The following is an 8,374-nucleotide window of genomic DNA, read 5'->3' as shown; positions in this document are numbered from 1 at the left end:
TCAACATGGCTTGCAAAACTACCCAAGGAGAAATAACGTTAACGGTAAATGTAGCCGGAACCACCCCGGAGACCAAGTTTTATGTGACCGAAGGAGACATGAGGTATAACTCCCTATTCGGGAGGCCATGGATCCACAACATGAGGGTTGTGCCCTCGATCCTTCACCAGGTATTGAAATTTCCAACACCAGAAGGAATCAAGATGGTCTACGGGGAGAAACCCACTGCAAAGGAGATGTTTGCCATCGATGAAGTAATTCCAATATCAACACTCTCATCGACAAATGAGTCAGGTTCGAAAGTGAAACAAGAAGTCAAATAGCAATCACCAATGCCAGCCTCGACCCAATCGGACAAGTAGTGGACTGACGAAGATGATGATTAAGGGGTTCCTCGATCGTTTATAGTTCCCGATGATTCCGACACTACCAAATCAACGATTGAAGAGTTGGAGCAGGTCATACCTGGGCACGGGGTTCGCTCCCGAGTTTAGAAAAAAATTCATTCAATTTATTATAGCTAACATGGATTGTTTGGTCGCACTTCGATATGACAGGGATCCCGCCGAAGATCACTACTCACAAGATGAGCCTGGACCCGAAATCCATCCGGTCAAACAAAAAAGGAGACCCTAGTTCGAGATCAAGCATGCCTTCATCAAGGATGAGGTAACTAAACTCCTTAAAATAGGGTCCATCCGGGAGGTCAAATACCCGGAATGGTTAGCAAACGTAGTAGTAGTCCTAAAAAGGGAACAAACTAAGAATGTGTGTGGATTATAAAGATTTAAATAAGGCATGCCGCAAAGACTCTTCCCATTTGCCTAATATTGGTCGCATTATCAATGCCACGGCTGGCCACGTGATCCTCAGTTTTCTCGATGCCTACTCCGGGTACAACGAAATACGAATGAACCCGGATGATCAAGAAAAGACCTCCTTCATCACTAAGTATGGCACATACTGCTATAACGTAATGCCATTTGGATTAAAAGATGCCGATACCACTTACCAACGCCTAGTAAACCAAATGTCTGAAGAACAAATAGGAAAACCATGGAAGTTTACATTTATGTTAGTTAAGTCCCTGCGAGCTGAGGACCATTTAAAGCATTTCCAGAAAACCTTTAGTATATTGAAGAAGTACAATAGTAAGTTGAATCCAAAAAAGTGCGCGTTCGGAGTCATATCTGGTAAATTTCTCTGGTTTATGTTGTCCAACCAAGGAATCAAGATCAACCCGAAAAAGATCAAAGATATCAAGGATATCACGGTAGTGGATAATGTGAAGGTTATACAAAGGGTAACCGGGCGCATTGCTGCCCTGGGACAATTTATATTAAGGTTCTCAAATAAGAGCCATCGGTTTTTCTCATTGCTGAAGAAGAAAAACAACTTCACATGGACCCTAAAATGCCAATAGGCATTAGAAGAACTTAAGTGGTATCTATCGAGCCCGCCACTGCTTCACACACCGAGGTCGGACGAACGACTATACTTGCATTTGGCACTATCAGAATTAGCGGTAAGTGGAGTCCTAGTTCGGAATAACAAGGTATGCAATTTTCAATTTATTATGTTAGTAGGACCTTAGGTAAGGCCGAAACTAGATATCCTTACCTAGAAAAATTGGCGCTCGCTTTGCTAAGTGCTTCTAGAAAACTGAAATCATATTTTCAATGCCATCGTATATGTGTTGTGACAACCTGCCCATTACAAAATATATTGCATAAACCCGAAATATCGGGATGATTGGCCAAATGGGTCGTAGAAATCAGCGGGTATGATATCGAATATCAACCCCAGACAACCATAAAATCTCAAATTTTGGCAGATTTCGTGGCCGACTTTACGCCTGCCCTAATACCCGAAGTCAAAAGAGAGTTGTTAGTAAACTCGGGGACGTTTTCAGGAATCTGGACCCTCTTTATGGACGGTGCCTCGAACGCAAAGGGATCCGAACTTGGCATCGTACTGAAGCCACGCACAAGCAACATAGTTAGACAATCCATTATAGCTATGAAGTTGACTAACAATGAGGCAGAATACGAGGTTATGATTGCAGGTCTCGACCTGGCCAAAATCTTGGGGGTGGAGGTGATCGAATCTAAGTGTGACTCCCTCCTTGTGGTGAATCAAGTTAACAGAATGTTCGAAGTTAGAGAAGAACGAATGCAAAGGTACCTAGATAAGTTACAGGTAACATTACATCGTTTCAAAGAGTGGACTTTGTAGCACGTGCCTCGAGATCAAAATAGCGAGGCAGATGCCCTTGCATACTTAGGGTCGTTGGTTAAAGATGATGGAGTTCAACTTAGGGGCAGTCGTACAACTTATGAGGTCAGTAGTAGATGAAGTTCATGCCGGAATAAACTCCACAAGCTTAACCTGGGATTGGAGAAATAAATATGTAAAGTATTTGAAGACCGGGAAACTTCCCTCAAATCCAAAAGAATCGAGGGCCCTACACATAAAGGCAACCCGATTCAGCTTGTCCGAGGACAGAACCTTGTTCAGAAAAATGTTCGATGGCCCCTTAGCAATATATCTGGGACCGAGAGATACCGAGTATGTTCTAAGGGAACTTTACGAGGGCACCTGTGTAAATCATTCGAGCACCGAATCATTGGTTAAAAAGGTGATCAAAGCCGGTTATTACAGGATCAACATAGAAAAATATGCGAAAGAGTTTGTACGAAAATGTGACAAGTGCCAAAGATATGCTCTGATGATTCACCAACTCGGGGAACTGTTGCATTTGGTCTTGTCACCATGTCCATTCATGAAGTGGGGAATGGACATCGTCGACCATCTTCCATGGGCACCAGGTAAGGCTTAATTTATCTTATTTATGACTGACTATTTTTCTAAGTGGGTTGAAGCACAGACATACGAGAAGGTCATGGAGAAGGAAGTCATCGACTTTATTCGGGACCACATCGTATGTCGATTCGGGATGCCATCCGAAATTGTATGTGACAACGGGAAGCAGTTTATCGACAACAAAGTGACCAAGTTTCTCGAAGATCATAAGATCAAAATGATCTTATCGACACCTTATCACCCTAGTGGGCACGGACAAGCCGAATCGACCAACAAAACCATAATCCAAAACCTTAAGAAAAGGTTGACCGACGCCAAGGGAAAATGGAAGGAGATCCTGCCCGAAGTTCTTTGGGCATATCGCACAACTTCGAAGTCCAGTACCGGGCCTATCCTATTCTCATTGGTTTATGGAGTCGAAGATCTAATATAGCGACCAGTTGGGGAGCCAAGTATCAGATTCTAATATGCAACAAAGGAATCAAATGACGACGCCATGAATACAAGCCTGGACCTATTGGACGAAAGTCGTGAAGCCGCCCTTGTTCGATTGGCCTCCCAAAAGCAACGGACCGAGAGGTATTCGAACGAAGGCCAACCTTAGATACTTCAATGTCGGGGACTTAGTACTAAAGAAGGTCACATTAAACACCCGAAATCCGAATGAAGGGAAATTGGATCCGAACTGGGAAGGATCGTCCTAGATTCTCGACATCACAGGGAAAGGATCCTATAAGCTCGGAATGATGAACGGAGAACAACTACCGAACAATTGGAACTTAACTCACTTAAAATGATATTAGGTAAGGTACGACCCCATTTCATTTTCTTTTATTTTTAGACTAACACTTGCAGGTGATCGACAAGGAGGGACACAAAGTCTTAAGGTCTGAAAGCACGCGTTGCACTCTTTTTCCCTTGAACCGGTTTTGTCCCAAATGATTTTTTTGGCAAGGTTTTTAATGAGGAAACAATGGATTGTGCTAACTTAGAATTAAAGACTGATCACAGATCGATGTCTCGATGGGTAGGATTTATTGTAAGAGCCAAACGGTCAAACGTACCGTGCCCACATAGATTGCGCGAGCCCTGACATAAAATATGTATGCATGTATAACTATTTTGCACAAGAAAAAAGAGAAGTCTCTTCCTTGCAATGAACTTATATATTAAAGTTTCATTCCTTAAAGAATTTCCTACTTCCGATCCCCTAAAGGTAACGAGCCCAAGGGCCGCTTATAACCGAAGTTCGAATGATCACTCTCTCACTCGGGGACTACCATCCGAAAACAAACTCGAACAGATCGAAATATTAACATCAGGGGCATAAGACCTCTAAGGAAACCCCTGGATTTTAAAGGCCACATCCATACCCACTCGGGGACTGTTATCTTAGGCAAGCCTGGATAACTTGAGAAAGCAAGCTCACTGGGCTACACTCGAAATGCTATGACCATATTAACACAGTTCGGCGACGTCTGAACCCCGTAACAAAAACTAGGCCTTCGAAAAAAGAAAATCTTTTTTCATAACCGGTTCTAAAGGCTACCCTCGTCGAACTATAATCTCATCTACCTACTTTGGGAAAAAGTTTCCGATAACACCAAACCCCCATGACGCCTTAAAACAAAGTAATGTAAAGGCAAGGTTTGTTTGAACTTCCAAACATAACCTAAGTTATTTTATGCTAAGACATCCTGGCCTTTATAAAAACAAGTAATAAGTCAAAGGGAAATTATGAAAGCCGAAAAAGAAATAAAGCCTCATATATATTTATCCAACAATCTTTTTACAAAGGCCATAATGGCCCAATACGAAAACTACAAGCTGCCGAAACGGCCTAAAAAGATGCAAAAAAGCAAAAAATAAAAACACATAAAGTCTTAAGTGGACTGGTTCCCATCGGAGGCAACATCTTCATCCTCGGGATCTTCCCCATATTCAAACTCACTTAAGCTCTCGGAATCTTCCTCGGGAAAGGCCAGCTTCTAGGCCGTGGCTTCTTCTACTTTGGCACTCTCGAGTTCAGTCAGTACGTCGAAGTTCTGAGCATGAACTCTTTTGAGGGCCTCCCTTCGAGCTTGCCACTTTGCATGCTCCACTATACTTTTAGCCTGCGCCTGAATCGCCTCGGAGCTGGGCCTCAGCCGACTCCAGTTGTGCTTTGGCAGCTTCCTTTTTCGAGGCTAAAAGATCCATATTTTTCTTGAACTCCTCAAGCTCAGCTTGTATCGTATCCACCTGTGCCTGGAGCTGCCCGATCTGTTCAAGCCTCTGTCGGACCTGCATGATCGGATCGTTAACCACTATGTCCAATTCGTCTTTACTATTATGAAGTACTTGAATTACCTCCTCGGCCATCTCGACATGTTCCCTCCGAGCCGCTTCTAACTCGGCATGAAGTTTATCACTGGGAAGCTTGTAGGTATCCCTCTTCTCAGTAAGCACTCGAACCTTGGCCTCGTGTTGGGTTAACTCCTCCCGATATCAGAAAAAAGTCTCATGGTGCAGTACCGAGACCTGCAAGCATAAAGTAAGATGTTATAATTGTTTTCAACTTCAAATTTGAAATACATAATAAAAAAGACACTCAAAGTTACCCGATTCAATGCCTATTGAGCTTCATTGAATAGGCGGGCATTTCCACCTTGTCCATCATGGCCTGGTCCTCTTTGGTCACCAAACACCGAAGATAGCTAGAGACCCCCAAGGGGGCAGAGAAAACTCGGGCATCCTCCGGGATAGAGAAAACTATTGACCACTTTCGTTTTAGGGTCAACACTGGGACACAGGAACCAGTCCACTAACTTTGGGCTCGAGAAAGACCCACTAGCTCCCAACGATAGTACCTTTTTTAGCACCGGCAAGTCTTCGAGCCCAGTGACGTCCTCTAGGGCAGCAGACTCTAACCCATCTAAGAAGTTGTGGATATTTGTAGCCTCCTGAGTCCCCTCGTAAGAATGACTTTCTAACATGCCGGCCTCATGGATCATGACATCTGAGAACTAAGGAGACCCCCCGGTAAGGTCGATCACCCCAAGCGCATTTTTTGGGGCACTTTCCTCTACTCGAGGAGTATTAGCCCCGGTCTCCCTATCGACCCCCCTATCTTGGGGCAGAGCGGCCTCACCCCCTTCCGGTTTGGGAGTTTTGGCTAAAACTCCCTCATCGACCTCCTCATGTTAAGACGGTTCAACTTCAGCACCTGTCGGTTCGGAGGGACCTCGTATCACGACACCTGCCCGCACGCGGGCCACCAGCTTGGATTTATCTTCTTCTTATTTTTTAGACTCGTCACTTAGCCGGTGGACTGAGTCCGAGGATAGAGCGTCGGTGCTTTCTTTGGGATTGCACGACCTCTTCTTTGGTTTTTTATTTTCTGAGTTCGGGGAATTCAGGCCCCTTTTCTCTTCTTTTCATCACCCTGCCTCGGAGCAGGGGACTCGAGAGGCACATCCTCATCATCGAATGGAGGCCTCATATTAACATCTTTGGGGAGATCTACAAAATAAAACAGATCCATTAAGAATTCGACAGCGCAAGGAGGAAATCAAACATTATTAAATCAGAAAAGAAAACTTACCATGATTACGGGCCTCCCACCGATCCTTCGACAATTCGTGCCATGCACGCTCGAAATATGTTCTCTGTGACACCAGACCCTCGACTCACTCTTTGAGTTGAGGAACTGCATTCGGCATCCGAGACACAACTGCACCACAAAAACACTGCACCACAAAAACATTGGTAAGAAGGAAGGAAAGGGAAGAAACAATAAATAAAATATTTACAGAGAAGTTATACTTGTGCTTCATGTTCCATTTCTCGGGAAATGACATATCCTCGGCAGGGATCAAGTCCTTGGTCCTCACTCGAACAAATAGGCCCATCCAGCCTCGGTCCAGATCCTCATCTATACTCGAGAACGGGGCCCTGGTAGCCCGACAATTTGTCACAACCCGGATTTTCCACCCTCAGGAGTCGTGATGGCGCCTACTCATGGAAGCTAGGCAAGCCGAATATTATAAAATCATTACCCTTTTTTATTAAATATGTTCAACAATTTAAAATAATAAGTGATTAAATAGCGGAATAAATTAAATAACCGGAAATGCGGCAGGCGAAAACTTAATAATTCAACCAAACACTGCTACATAATTTGAAGTACAATACTACCCAGTGTAGACATGTGATTTTTGACCCTCCCCGAGATTTCACCTATTTTAGCATAAAATATTTAGTTTAGGCCTAATATCGATATTTCAATTAGTTTTGTCTCTTTTACTATATTTTATCAAAATATGAAAATTACAAAAATATTTCTTCTTTTTAGTTGTTGTTAGTTTATATACCTTTCATAAAACTAAAAAAAGAATATACAAAAATAGTACCTTATTTTTATTTTAATATGATATTTGAAAATACCAAAAAAATAGGTTTGCTTTAACGATTAGTCTTATCTTAATAGTTATTTTACTTAAGTAGGATTAATTGGTAAATGAGGTCGTATTTTTAGTCTTGTTCACGGATAAAGAATAAAATTTGGTCTGAAACAACCCATTTTAAGCCTAATTTTCGGACCTAGCCCATAACAACTCAAGCCTAATATCTCTAAAACCCTAGAATTAGACTAAAAACTAACCTAGAACCTTAACCTTAACCAATCAGCCATTTTTTGGGGGAAGGACACCCATCAGATTGGAGCCTTCACCTTTAAAAAATGAAAACACCCTAGGAGCCTTCTTCATCATCTTCAAAAACCAAAAAACCCTAATCTCCATAACCACCACCAACCACCAGTCCACCTTTCTCCATCGACTGCTCACGCCGGACAGACCCCCCCCCCCCCGCCCAACGGATTTCATCTTTTTCGTCTTCATGATAACCTAGCGAAAACCCTAGCAAGAAACAAGGAGAAGGAGCGGTCTCCATGAAAGAGAACCAAGCCAAAGCCGTCGTTCCAACTCCCTCCTCCAAAACCCAGCGACTTTTCAACTACAGAATAACAGTAGCGAAATGTAAGGAAAACCATAAATCAATTACCAACAAAAGATAAGGAAATAAGAAAAATAAGTACACATGTAATACCATTGCAAGCATGCAACCCGATCCCATTTCATATAGTACCGTTGCAGGCGTGCAACCCACTCCCATTTCATATATTACCGTTGCAGGCGTGCAACCCGCTCCCATTTCATATATTACCTTTGCAGGTGTGCAACTCACTCCCATTTCATGTATTACCATTGTAGGCGTGCAACCCGTTCCCATTTCATATATTATCATTGCAGGCGTGCAACCCGCTCCCATTTCATTTATCAACACCAATCATAAAAGAATCCCGGCAAGGGAGCAATAGTATAACAATAACATCCCGGCATGGGAACAATAGTATAACAACAACATCCCGGCAAGGGAACAATTGTGTAACAACAACATCCCGGCAAGAGAACAATAATATAATAACAACATCCCAGCAATGGAACAATAATATTACAACAACATCCCGGTAAGGAAACAATAATATCACAACAACATTCCGACAAGAGAA

Source organism: Nicotiana tabacum, chromosome 8 (genome assembly GCF_000715075.1).
Source record: "Nicotiana tabacum cultivar K326 chromosome 8, ASM71507v2, whole genome shotgun sequence".
NCBI classification, from domain to species: Eukaryota; Viridiplantae; Streptophyta; class Magnoliopsida; order Solanales; family Solanaceae; genus Nicotiana; species Nicotiana tabacum.
Note: the sequence above shows the minus strand (reverse complement) of the source record.